The following is a 12,927-nucleotide window of genomic DNA, read 5'->3' as shown; positions in this document are numbered from 1 at the left end:
TATTTCCTAGAGTTTTGCAACAAAAACTGAACAGATTATTGCTGGATAAAAAGGTTCTCAGACCGGCAATCGAACCCGGGCCGCCTGGCTGAAAGCCAGGAATCCTAAGCCCTAGACCATCTCGGATATGAATTCATGCGCTAATGAATATTTCAAAAATGAATTAGTGTTAACTTATTTTAGTACCATCTGGGATATTAATTCATAGGCTGAGAAATATTTTTAAAATGAATTAGTGTTAACATATTTTAGTACCATATGGGATATGAGTTCTTAGGTTGATAAATATTTTAAAAATGAATTAGTGTTAACTTATTTCAGTACCACTGAATTAATATCCATGTAGTTTAAAAACGCTTTATGTATTTCTGCCTTCTGTAAGCAGCTAATTTATTCATTTTGCTACCATATTCTTTCTTCCAACATTTACTTCCTGGCGTTTCGAAACGAACACTGACAGATCTTTGCTGGAGAAAAAGGTTCCCAGACCGGGAATCGAACCCGGGCGGCCTTGGTGAAAGCCAGGAATCCTAACCCCTAGACCATCTGGGATACGAATTCATACGCTGATAAATATTTTAAAAATGAATAGGTATTAACTTATTTTAGCACCGCTGAATTAATATCAATGTATTAAAACGCTATATGTATTTCTGCCTTCTGTATATAGACTATAGTGTAAAGCTCCCAACATATGGCCGGTTAGCTCAGTTGGTTAGAGCGTCGTGCTAATGACGCGAATGTCGCGGGTTCGATCCCCGTACTGGCCAGTGTCTTATTAACCGTTAATCTCAAAAAATGACACTCGACTTGAAGTTAGGTGAAAGAGTTGTGCTGTTATATTATTGTACTCGTGACTTTCCCATATTTGCATGCAACTTTACGATCATCCTCCTTAACAACTACAACAGTTAAATCGATAAATTATCAGGTTAAACCCCACTAATCCAATTCTGGAAAGTTTTTGTTAAGGTAATATATTCTTTAGTCACTCCAGAAATACAGCCTAAAGTGTAAAGCTTCACCATTATTTCTTTCTGACGTTTCAAAACTAAAACTGACCTGATCTTTGTTTGAAGAAAAGTTTTCCAGACCGGGAATCTAATCCTGGCCGCCTGGGTGAAAGCCAGGAATCCTAACCCCTAGACCATCTGGGAATACGACTACTTTGGCAGAAGTATTATCTAATAAATTGGTGTTACCTCAATGTAGCGCTACTGAAGTAATATCCGCGTAGTTTTCTTCGTCAGTATTTGAAATACTTCATGACTTCTGTCTTCTGTATAAAGCTGATGTCTTTGTTTTATGTTGGAAATATCACTGAAAAACTATTCCTATCCAAAATTAATTTATTATAAAGCTGACACTGTAATGGCCACATGGTTCTTCACGAATAACCTACCCAGTCACTGTCGATTTTACAACTGTAACAATCAATGATTTGACATATAAAACCTCACTAATAATCCTTCTGAAAGAAATCAAAAATTTAAAATATTTGGTATAAAGAGTTTCCCAGACCGGGAAAAGGACCCGGGCCGCGTGGGTGAGAGCCTGAAATCCTAACGCCTAGTCCATCTGGGATATCGGCAGAAATGACCTACTCTCTCCACTGAACTAATATCCATGCTGTCTTCGAGGTCAGTATTTTAAATACTTCATGGAATTCTTTCTTGAATGTATAAATTATGTGTTTTGTTGTGTTGAGAAAATCATTTAAAACCAATGTAATTTAATGCAGATTACCAAAAAATATTGGATATTTCGAATCTTTTATAAAAACAAATTAACAAACCATAGTCCGTGTCGGTCTCTGTGGCGCAATCGGTCAGCGCGTTCGGCTGTTACCTCTTATATTGATGGGTACCGAAAGGTTGGTGGTTCAAGCCCACCCAGGGACGCTGTCTATTATTTACAAAATGAATCCTTTCTATCTATGTGTTCCATCGGATGAAATCCATTTAATATTAAGGAATAGCAAGTCTATCAATAATTTCTGTTTCCTAGAGTAAAACAGATACTACAAAAACAAACGTTGCTGACAGAATTTAGTACTTCGTAACTGAAAGATGCTATCTCGTTCTTCTACACTTTCTTCACACAATTAATCGATGGTGACTAAAATAGCAAATGAAAAACTTCTCCCTCACTCTATATGCTTAGACGAATTCCACTTTTCCATAAGGATCAGCCCAACGGCGATTTTAGTACTTTCCTATTAGCGCATTTGACTCGTGTGAAAAAAGTACTTTCTTAGTTAAAAAAAATAACATTCCACAACTTCCTTCTTGAAGACAATTACTGTAAGAGTCTCAATGAAATTGGCTGAGTATATTCAATAGAACATATGGCCGGTTAGCTCAGTTGGTTAGAGCGTCGCGGAATGTCGCGGGTTCGATCCCCGTACTGGCCAGTGTCTTTTTAACCGTTAATCTCAAAGAATGACACGTGACTTGAAGTTAGGTGAAAGTGTTGTGCTGGTATATTATTGTACTCGTGACATTCCCATATTTGCATGCATCTTTACAATCATCCTCCTTAACAACTACAACAGTTGAATCGATAAATTATCAGGTTAATCACATTCTGGAAAGTTTTTGTTAAGGTATTATATTCTTTAGTCACTCTAGAAATACAGCCTAAAGTGTAAAGCTTCACCATTATCTTTCTGAGGTTTCAAAACTAAAACTGACCTGATCTTTGCTTGAAGAAAAGTTTCCCAGACCGGGAATCGAACCCGGGCCGCCTGGGTGAAAGCCAGGAATCCTAACCCCTAGACCATCTGGGAATACGATTACTTTGGCAGAAGTATTATCTAATAAATTGGTGTTACCTCAATGTAGCGCTACTGGAGTAATATCCGCGAAGTTTTCTTTGTCAGTATTTGAAATACTTCATGTACTTCTGTCTTCTGTATACAGCTGATGTCTTTGTTTTATGTTGGAAATATCACTGAAAAACTATTGCTATTCAAAATTAACCGTTTATAACCGTTAATCTCAAAGAATAACACGTGACTTGAAGTTAGGTGAAAGTGTTGTGCTGTTATATTATTGTACTCGTGACATTCCCATATTTGCATGCATCTTTACGATCATCCTCCTTAAAAACTACAACAGTTAAATCGATAAAATATCAGGTTAAACCCCATTAATCACATTCTGGAAAGTTTTTGTTAAGGTAATATATTCCTTAGTCACTCTAGAAATACAGCCTAAAGTGTAAAGCTTCACCATTATCTTTCTGAGGTTTCAAAACTAAAACTGACCGGATCTTTGCTTGAAGAAAAGTTTTCCAGACCGAGAATCGAACCCGGGCCGCCTGGGTGAAAGCCAGGAATCCTAACCCCTAGACCATCTGGGAATAGGATTACTTTGGCAGAAGTATTATCTAATAAATTGGTGTTACCTCAATGTAGCGCTACTGAAGTAATATCCGCGTAGTTTTCTTTGTCAGTATTTGAAATACTTCATGTACTTCTGTCTTCTGTATACAGCTGATGTCTTTGTTTTATGTTGGAAATATCACTGAAAGACTATTGCTATTCAAAATTAACCGTTTTTAACCGTTAATCTCAAAGAATGACACGTGACTTGAAGTTAGGTGAAAGTGTTGTGCTGTTATATTATTGTACTCGTGACATTCCCATATTTGCATGCATCTTTACGATCATCCTCCTTAACAACTATAACAGTTAAATCGATAAATTATCAGGTTAAACCCCATTAATCACATTCTGGAAAGTTTTTTTTAAGGTAATATATTCTTTAGTCACTCTAGAAATACAGCCTAAAGTGTAAAGCTTCACCATTATCTTTCTGAGGTTTCAAAACAAAAACTGACCTGATCTTTGCTTGAAGAAAAGTTTCCCAGACCGGGAATCGAACCCGGGCCGCCTGGGTGAAAGACAGGAATCCTTACCCCTAGACCATCTCGGAATACGATTACTTTGGCAGAAGTATTATCTAATAAATTGGTGTTACCTCAATGTAGCGCTACTAAAGTAATATCCGCGTAGTTTTCTTTGACAGTATTTGAAATACTTCATGTACTTCTGTCTTCTGTATACAGCTGATGTCTTTGTTTTATGTTGGAAATATCACTGAAAAACTATTGCTATTCAAAATTAATTTATTATAAAGCTGACACTGTAATGGCCACATGGTTCTTCACAAACAACCTACCCAGTCACTGTCGCTTTTACAACTGTAACAATCAATGATTTGACATATAACACCTCACTAATGATCCTTCAGAAAGAAATCAAAAATTAAAAATATTTGGTATAAAGAGTTTCCCAGACCGGGATTAGAACCCGGGCCGCATGGGTGAGAGCCTGAAATCCTAACGCCTAGTCCATCTGGGATATCGGCAGAAATGACCTACTCTCTCTACTGACCTAATATCCACGCTGTCTTCGAGGTCAGTATTTTTAATATTTCATGTATTTCTTTCTTAAATATATAAATTATGTGTTTTGTTGTGTTTAGAAATTCATTTAAAACCAAAGTATTTTAATGCAGATACCAAAAAATATTGGACATTTCGAATCTTTCATAAAAACAAAATAACAAACCATAGTCCGTGTCGGTCTCTGTGGCGCAATCGGTCAGCGCGTTCGGCTGTTCCCTCTTAAACTGATGGGTACCGAAAGTTGGTGGTTCAAGCCCACCCAGGGACGCTGTCTATTATTTACAAAATGAATCCTTTCTATCTGTGTGTTCCATCGGATGAACTCCATTTAATATTAAGGAAAAGCAAGTCTATCAATAATTTCTGTTTCCTAGAGTAAAACAGATACTACAAAAACAAACGTTGCTGACAGAATTTAGTACTTCGTAACTGAAAGATGCTATCTTGTTCTTCTACTCTTTCTTCACACAATTAATCGATGGTAACTAAAATAGCAAATGAAAAACTTCTCCCTCACTCTATTTGCTTAGACGGATTCCACTTTTCTATAAGGATCAGCCCAACGGCTATTTTAGTACTTTCCTATTAGCGCTTTTGACTCGTGTGAAAAAAGTACTTTCTCAGTTTAAAAAATAACATTCCACAACTTCCTTCTTGAAGACAACTACTGTAAGAGTCTCAATGAAATTGGCTGAGTATATTCAATAGAACATATGGCCGGTTAGCTCAGTTTGTTAGAGCGTCGCGGAATGTCGCGGGTTCGATCCCCGTACTGGCCAGTGTCTTTTTAAGCGTTAATCTCAAAGAATGACAGGTGACTTGAAGTTAGGGGAAAGTGTTGTGCTGTTACATTACTGTACTCGTGACATTCCCATATTTGCATGCATCTTTACGATCATCCTCCTTAACAACTACAACAGTTAAATCGATAAATTATCAGGTTAAACCCCACTAATCACATTCTGGAAAGTTTTTGTTAATGTAATATATTCTTTAGTCACTCGAGAAATACAGCAATACTCAAAGAATGACACGTGACTTGAAGTTAGGTGAAAGTGTTGTGCTGTCACATTATTGTACTCGTGACATTCCCATATTTGCATGCATCTTTACGATCATCCTCCTTAACAACTACAACAGTTAAATCGATAAATTATCAAGTTAAACCCCACTAATCACATTCTGGAAAGTTTTGGTTAAGGTAATATATTCTTTAGTCACTCGAGAAATACAGCCTAAAGTGTAAAGCTTCACCATTATCTTTCTGACGTTTCAATACTAAAACTGACCTGATCTTTGTTTGAAGAAAAGTTTCCCAGACCGGGAATCGAACCCGGGCCGCCTGGGTGAAAGCCAGGAATCCTAACCCCTAGACCATCTGGGAATACGATTACTTTGGCACAAGTATTATCTAATAAATTGTTGTTACCTCAATGTAGCGCTACTGAAGTAATATCCGCGTAGTTTTCTTTGTCAGTACTTGAAATACTTGATGTACTTCTGTCTTCTGTATACATCTGATGTCTTTGTTTTATGTTGGAAATATCACTGAAAAACTATTAGTATTCAAATTTAATTTATTATAAAACTGACACTGTAATGGCCACATGGTTCTTCACGAACAACCTACCCAGCCACTGTCGCTTTTACAACTGTAACAATCAATGATTTGACATATAAAACCTCACTAATGATCCTTCTGAAAAAATTAAAAGTTTAAAATATTTGATATAAAGAGTTTCCCAGACCGTGATTAGAACCCGGGCCGCATGGGTGAGAGCCTGAAATCCTAACGCCTAGTCCATCTGGGATATCGGCAGAAATGACCTACTCTCTCTACTGACCTAATATCCACGCTGTATTCGAGGGCAGTATTTTTAATATTTCATGTATTTCTTTCTTAAATATATAAATTATGTGTTTTGTTGTGTTGAGAAAATCATTTAAAACAAAAGTAATTTAATGCAGATTACCAAAATATATTGGACATTTTTAATCTTTTATAAAAACAAATTAACAAACCGTAGTACGTGTCGGTCTCTGTGGCGCAATCGGTCAGCGCGTTCGGCTGTTACCTCTTAAACTGATGGGTACCGAAAGGTTGGTGGTTCAAGCCCACCCAGGGACGCTGTCTATTATTTTCAAAATGAATTCTTTCTATCTGTGTGTTCCATCGGATGAAATCCATTTAATATTAAGGAATAGCAAGTCTATCAATAATTTCTGTTTCCTAGAGTAAAACAGATACTACAAAAACAAACGTTGCTGACAGAATTTAGTACTTCGTAACTGAAAGATGCTATCTCGTTCTTCTACTCTTTCTTCACACAATTAATCGATGGTGACTAAAATAGCAAATGAAAAACTTCTCCCTCACACTATATGCTTAGACGGATTCCACTTTTCCATAAGGATCAGCCCAACGGCGATTTTAGTACTTTCCTATTAGCGCTTTTGACTCGTATGAAAAAAGTACTTTCTTAGTTAAAAAAATAACATTCCACAACTTCCTTCTTGAAGACAATTACTGTAAGAGTCTCAATGAAATTGGCTGAGTATATTCAATAGAACATATGGCCGGTTAGCTCAGTTGGTTCGAGCGTCGCAGAATGTCGCGAGTTCGATCCCCGTACTGGCCAGTGTCTTTTAAACCGTTAATCTCAAAGAATGACACGTGACTTGAAGTTAGGTGAAAGTGTTGTGCTGGTATATTATTGTACTCGTGACATTCCCATATTTGCATGCATCTTTACGATCATCCTCCTTAACAACTACAACAGTTAAATCGATAAATTATCAGGTTAAACCCCACTAATCACATTCTTGAAAGTTTTTGTTAAGGTAATATATTCTTTAGTCACTCGAGAAATACAGCCTAAAGTGTATAACTTCACCATTATCTTTCTGACGTTTCAATACTAAAACTGACCTGATCTTTGTTTGGAGAAAAGTTTCCCAGACCGGGAATCGAACCCGGGCCGCCGGGGTGAAAGCCAGGAATCCTAACCCCTAGACCATCTGGGAATACGATTACTCGGCAGAAGTATATTCTAATATATTGTTGTTACCTCAATGTAGCGCTACTGAAGTAATATCCGCGTAGTTTTCTTTGTCAGTACTTGAAACACTTGATGTACTTCTGTCTTCTGTATACATCTGATGTCTTTGTTTTATGTTGGAAATATCACTGAAAAACTATTGGTATTCAAATTTAATTTATTATAAAACTGACACTGTAATGGCCACATGGTTCTTCACGAACAACCTACCCAGTCACTGTCGCTTTTACAACTGTAACAATCAATGATTTGACATATAAAACCTCACTAATGATCCTCCTGAAAGAAATCAAAAATTTAAAATATTTGATATAAAGAGTTTCCCAGACCGTGATTAGAACCCAGGCCGCATGGATGAGAGCCTGAAATCCTAACGCCTAGTCCATCTGGGATATCGGCAGAAATGACCTACTCTCTCTACTGACCTAATATCCACGCTGTCTTCGAGGTCAGTATTTTTAATATTTCATGTATTTCTTTCTTAAATATATAAATTATGTGTTTTGTTGTGTTGAGAAAATCATTTAAAACCAATGTAATTTAATGCAGATTACCAAAAAATATTGGATATTTCGAATCTTTTATAAAAACAAATTAACAAACCATAGTCCGTGTCGGTCTCTGTGGCGCAATCGGTCAGCGCGTTCGGCTGTTACCTCTTATATTGATGGGTACCGAAAGGTTGGTGGTTCAAGCCCATCCAGGGACGCTGTCTATTATTTACAAAATGAATTCTTTCTATCTGTGTGTTCCATCGGATGAAATCCATTTAATATTAAGGAATAGCAAGTCTATCAATAATTTCTGTTTCCTAGAGTAAAACAGATACTACAAAAACAAACGTTGCTGACAGAATTTAGTACTTCGTAACTGAAAGATGCTATCTCGTTCTTCTACTCTTTCTTCACACAATTAATCGATGGTGACTAAAATAGCAAATGAAAAACTTCTCCCTCACACTATATGCTTAGACGGATTCCACTTTTCCATAAGGATCAGCCCAACGGCGATTTTAGTACTTTCCTATTAGCGCTTTTGACTCGTATGAAAAAAGTACTTTCTTAGTTAAAAAAATAACATTCCACAACTTCCTTCTTGAAGACAATTACTGTAAGAGTCTCAATGAAATTGGCTGAGTATATTCAATAGAACATATGGCCGGTTAGCTCAGTTGGTTAGAGCGTCGCAGAATGTCGCGAGTTCGATCCCCGTACTGGCCAGTGTCTTTTAAACCGTTAATCTCAAAGAATGACACGTGACTTGAAGTTAGGTGAAAGTGTTGTGCTGGTATATTATTGTACTCGTGACATTCCCATATTTGCATGCATCTTTACGATCATCCTCCTTCACAACTACAACAGTTAAATCGATAAATTATCAGGTTAAACCCCACTAATCACATTCTTGAAAGTTTTTGTTAAGGTAATATATTCTTTAGTCACTCGAGAAATACAGCCTAAAGTGTATAACTTCACCATTATCTTTCTGACGTTTCAATACTAAAACTGACCTGATCTTTGTTTGGAGAAAAGTTTCCCAGACCGGGAATCGAACCCGGGCCGCCGGGGTGAAAGCCAGGAATCCTAACCCCTAGACCATCTGGGAATACGATTACTCGGCAGAAGTATATTCTAATATATTGTTGTTACCTCAATGTAGCGCTACTGAAGTAATATCCGCGTAGTTTTCTTTGTCAGTATTTGAAATACTTGATGTACTTCTGTCTTCTGTATACATCTGATGTCTTTGTTTTATGTTGGAAATATCACTGAAAAACTATTGGTATTCAAATTTAATTTATTATAAAACTGACACTGTAATGGCCACATGGTTCTTCACGAACAACCTACCCAGTCACTGTCGCTTTTACAACTGTAACAATCAATGATTTGACATATAAAACCTCACTAATGATCCTCCTGAAAGAAATCAAAAATTTAAAATATTTGATATAAAGAGTTTCCCAGACCGTGATTAGAACCCAGGCCGCATGGATGAGAGCCTGAAATCCTAACGCCTAGTCCATCTGGGATATCGGCAGAAATGACCTACTCTCTCTACTGACCTAATATCCACGCTGTCTTCGAGGTCAGTATTTTTAATATTTCATGTATTTCTTTCTTAAATATATAAATTATGTGTTTTGTTGTGTTGAGAAAATCATTTAAAACCAATGTAATTTAATGCAGATTACCAAAAAATATTGGATATTTCGAATCTTTTATAAAAACAAATTAACAAACCATAGTCCGTGTCGGTCTCTGTGGCGCAATCGGTCAGCGCGTTCGGCTGTTACCTCTTATATTGATGGGTACCGAAAGGTTGGTGGTTCAAGCCCATCCAGGGACGCTGTCTATTATTTACAAAATGAATCCTTTCTATCTGTGTGTTCCATCGGATGAAATCCATTTAATATTAAGGAATAGCGAGTCTATCAATAATTTCTCTTTCCTAGAGTAAAACAGATACTACAAAAACAAACGTTGCTGACAGAATTTAGTACTTCGTAACTGAAAGATGCTATCTCGTTCTTCTACACTTTCTTCACACAATTAATCGATGGTGACTAAAATAGCAAATGAAAAACTTCTCCCTCACTCTATATGCTTAGACGAATTCCACTTTTCCATAAGGATCAGCCCAACGGCGATTTTAGTACTTTCCTATTAGCGCATTTGACTCGTGTGAAAAAAGTACTTTCTTAGTTAAAAAAAATAACATTCCACAACTTCCTTCTTGAAGACAATTACTGTAAGAGTCTCAATGAAATTGGCTGAGTATATTCAATAGAACATATGGCCGGTTAGCTCAGTTGGTTAGAGCGTCGCGGAATGTCGCGGGTTCGATCCCCGTACTGGCCAGTGTCTTTTTAACCGTTAATCTCAAAGAATGACACGTGACTTGAAGTTAGGTGAAAGTGTTGTGCTGGTATATTATTGTACTCGTGACATTCCCATATTTGCATGCATCTTTACAATCATCCTCCTTAACAACTACAACAGTTGAATCGATAAATTATCAGGTTAATCACATTCTGGAAAGTTTTTGTTAAGGTATTATATTCTTTAGTCACTCTAGAAATACAGCCTAAAGTGTAAAGCTTCACCATTATCTTTCTGAGGTTTCAAAACTAAAACTGACCTGATCTTTGCTTGAAGAAAAGTTTCCCAGACCGGGAATCGAACCCGGGCCGCCTGGGTGAAAGCCAGGAATCCTAACCCCTAGACCATCTGGGAATACGATTACTTTGGCAGAAGTATTATCTAATAAATTGGTGTTACCTCAATGTAGCGCTACTGGAGTAATATCCGCGAAGTTTTCTTTGTCAGTATTTGAAATACTTCATGTACTTCTGTCTTCTGTATACAGCTGATGTCTTTGTTTTATGTTGGAAATATCACTGAAAAACTATTGCTATTCAAAATTAACCGTTTATAACCGTTAATCTCAAAGAATAACACGTGACTTGAAGTTAGGTGAAAGTGTTGTGCTGTTATATTATTGTACTCGTGACATTCCCATATTTGCATGCATCTTTACGATCATCCTCCTTAACAACTACAACAGTTAAATCGATAAATTATCAAGTTAAACCCCACTAATCACATTCTGGAAAGTTTTGGTTAAGGTAATATATTCTTTAGTCACTCGAGAAATACAGCCTAAAGTGTAAAGCTTCACCATTATCTTTCTGACGTTTCAATACTAAAACTGACCTGATCTTTGTTTGAAGAAAAGTTTCCCAGACCGGGAATCGAACCCGGGCCGCCTGGGTGAAAGCCAGGAATCCTAACCCCTAGACCATCTGGGAATACGATTACTTTGGCACAAGTATTATCTAATAAATTGTTGTTACCTCAATGTAGCGCTACTGAAGTAATATCCGCGTAGTTTTCTTTGTCAGTATTTGAAATACTTGATGTACTTCTGTCTTCTGTATACATCTGATGTCTTTGTTTTATGTTGGAAATATCACTGAAAAACTATTAGTATTCAAATTTAATTTATTATAAAACTGACACTGTAATGGCCACATGGTTCTTCACGAACAACCTACCCAGCCACTGTCGCTTTTACAACTGTAACAATCAATGATTTGACATATAAAACCTCACTAATGATCCTTCTGAAAGAAATTAAAAGTTTAAAATATTTGATATAAAGAGTTTCCCAGACCGTGATTAGAACCCGGGCCGCATGGGTGAGAGCCTGAAATCCTAACGCCTAGTCCATCTGGGATATCGGCAGAAATGACCTACTCTCTCTACTGACCTAATATCCACGCTGTATTCGAGGGCAGTATTTTTAATATTTCATGTATTTCTTTCTTAAATATATAAATTATGTGTTTTGTTGTGTTGAGAAAATCATTTAAAACAAAAGTAATTTAATGCAGATTACCAAAATATATTGGACATTTTTAATCTTTTATAAAAACAAATTAACAAACCGTAGTACGTGTCGGTCTCTGTGGCGCAATCGGTCAGCGCGTTCGGCTGTTACCTCTTAAACTGATGGGTACCGAAAGGTTGGTGGTTCAAGCCCACCCAGGGACGCTGTCTATTATTTTCAAAATGAATTCTTTCTATCTGTGTGTTCCATCGGATGAAATCCATTTAATATTAAGGAATAGCAAGTCTATCAATAATTTCTGTTTCCTAGAGTAAAACAGATACTACAAAAACAAACGTTGCTGACAGAATTTAGTACTTCGTAACTGAAAGATGCTATCTCGTTCTTCTACTCTTTCTTCACACAATTAATCGATGGTGACTAAAATAGCAAATGAAAAACTTCTCCCTCACACTATATGCTTAGACGGATTCCACTTTTCCATAAGGATCAGCCCAACGGCGATTTTAGTACTTTCCTATTAGCGCTTTTGACTCGTATGAAAAAAGTACTTTCTTAGTTAAAAAAATAACATTCCACAACTTCCTTCTTGAAGACAATTACTGTAAGAGTCTCAATGAAATTGGCTGAGTATATTCAATAGAACATATGGCCGGTTAGCTCAGTTGGTTAGAGCGTCGCGGAATGTCGCGAGTTCGATCCCCGTACTGGCCAGTGTCTTTTAAACCGTTAATCTCAAAGAATGACACGTGACTTGAAGTTAGGTGAAAGTGTTGTGCTGGTATATTATTGTACTCGTGACATTCCCATATTTGCATGCATCTTTACGATCATCCTCCTTAACAACTACAACAGTTAAATCGATAAATTATCAGGTTAAACCCCACTAATCACATTCTTGAAAGTTTTTGTTAAGGTAATATATTCTTTAGTCACTCGAGAAATACAGCCTAAAGTGTATAACTTCACCATTATCTTTCTGACGTTTCAATACTAAAACTGACCTGATCTTTGTTTGGAGAAAAGTTTCCCAGACCGGGAATCGAACCCGGGCCGCCGGGGTGAAAGCCAGGAATCCTAACCCCTAGACCATCTGGGAATA

At 36.9% G+C, this 12,927-nt stretch overlaps 11 non-coding genes across 11 annotated transcripts; 7 read left to right on the top strand and 4 right to left on the bottom strand.

Annotated features, from left to right (window-relative positions):
- Window positions 1-696: 696 nt before the first annotated feature.
- Window positions 697-770, top strand: Trnai-aau (transfer RNA isoleucine (anticodon AAU)). Its single transcript has one exon. It is a non-coding gene; the product is annotated as a tRNA-Ile (tRNA).
- A 1,039-nt stretch (window positions 771-1,809) lies between these two features.
- Window positions 1,810-1,901, top strand: Trnan-guu (transfer RNA asparagine (anticodon GUU)). The gene is given in 2 exon segments: window positions 1,810-1,847; window positions 1,866-1,901. It is a non-coding gene; the product is annotated as a tRNA-Asn (tRNA).
- An 815-nt stretch (window positions 1,902-2,716) lies between these two features.
- On the bottom strand, window positions 2,717-2,788 carry Trnae-uuc (transfer RNA glutamic acid (anticodon UUC)). Its single transcript has one exon. It is a non-coding gene; the product is annotated as a tRNA-Glu (tRNA).
- Window positions 2,789-4,590: 1,802 nt separating this feature from the next.
- Trnan-guu (transfer RNA asparagine (anticodon GUU)) lies at window positions 4,591-4,681 on the top strand. Its single transcript is given in 2 exon segments — window positions 4,591-4,628; window positions 4,647-4,681. It is a non-coding gene; the product is annotated as a tRNA-Asn (tRNA).
- A 1,044-nt stretch (window positions 4,682-5,725) lies between these two features.
- Window positions 5,726-5,797, bottom strand: Trnae-uuc (transfer RNA glutamic acid (anticodon UUC)). The gene has a single exon. It is a non-coding gene; the product is annotated as a tRNA-Glu (tRNA).
- Window positions 5,798-6,449: 652 nt separating this feature from the next.
- Window positions 6,450-6,541, top strand: Trnan-guu (transfer RNA asparagine (anticodon GUU)). Its single transcript is given in 2 exon segments — window positions 6,450-6,487; window positions 6,506-6,541. It is a non-coding gene; the product is annotated as a tRNA-Asn (tRNA).
- A 1,548-nt stretch (window positions 6,542-8,089) lies between these two features.
- On the top strand, window positions 8,090-8,181 carry Trnan-guu (transfer RNA asparagine (anticodon GUU)). The gene is given in 2 exon segments: window positions 8,090-8,127; window positions 8,146-8,181. It is a non-coding gene; the product is annotated as a tRNA-Asn (tRNA).
- A 1,548-nt stretch (window positions 8,182-9,729) lies between these two features.
- On the top strand, window positions 9,730-9,821 carry Trnan-guu (transfer RNA asparagine (anticodon GUU)). Its single transcript is given in 2 exon segments — window positions 9,730-9,767; window positions 9,786-9,821. It is a non-coding gene; the product is annotated as a tRNA-Asn (tRNA).
- Window positions 9,822-10,636: 815 nt separating this feature from the next.
- Window positions 10,637-10,708, bottom strand: Trnae-uuc (transfer RNA glutamic acid (anticodon UUC)). The gene has a single exon. It is a non-coding gene; the product is annotated as a tRNA-Glu (tRNA).
- A 503-nt stretch (window positions 10,709-11,211) lies between these two features.
- On the bottom strand, window positions 11,212-11,283 carry Trnae-uuc (transfer RNA glutamic acid (anticodon UUC)). Its single transcript has one exon. It is a non-coding gene; the product is annotated as a tRNA-Glu (tRNA).
- Window positions 11,284-11,936: 653 nt separating this feature from the next.
- On the top strand, window positions 11,937-12,028 carry Trnan-guu (transfer RNA asparagine (anticodon GUU)). The gene is given in 2 exon segments: window positions 11,937-11,974; window positions 11,993-12,028. It is a non-coding gene; the product is annotated as a tRNA-Asn (tRNA).
- Window positions 12,029-12,927: the final 899 nt, after the last annotated feature.

The sequence above is a fragment of the Styela clava genome, chromosome 10 (assembly GCF_964204865.1).
Source record: "Styela clava chromosome 10, kaStyClav1.hap1.2, whole genome shotgun sequence".
Taxonomy (NCBI): Eukaryota; Metazoa; Chordata; class Ascidiacea; order Stolidobranchia; family Styelidae; genus Styela; species Styela clava.
This window is presented reverse-complemented; position numbering and strand designations above follow the sequence as displayed.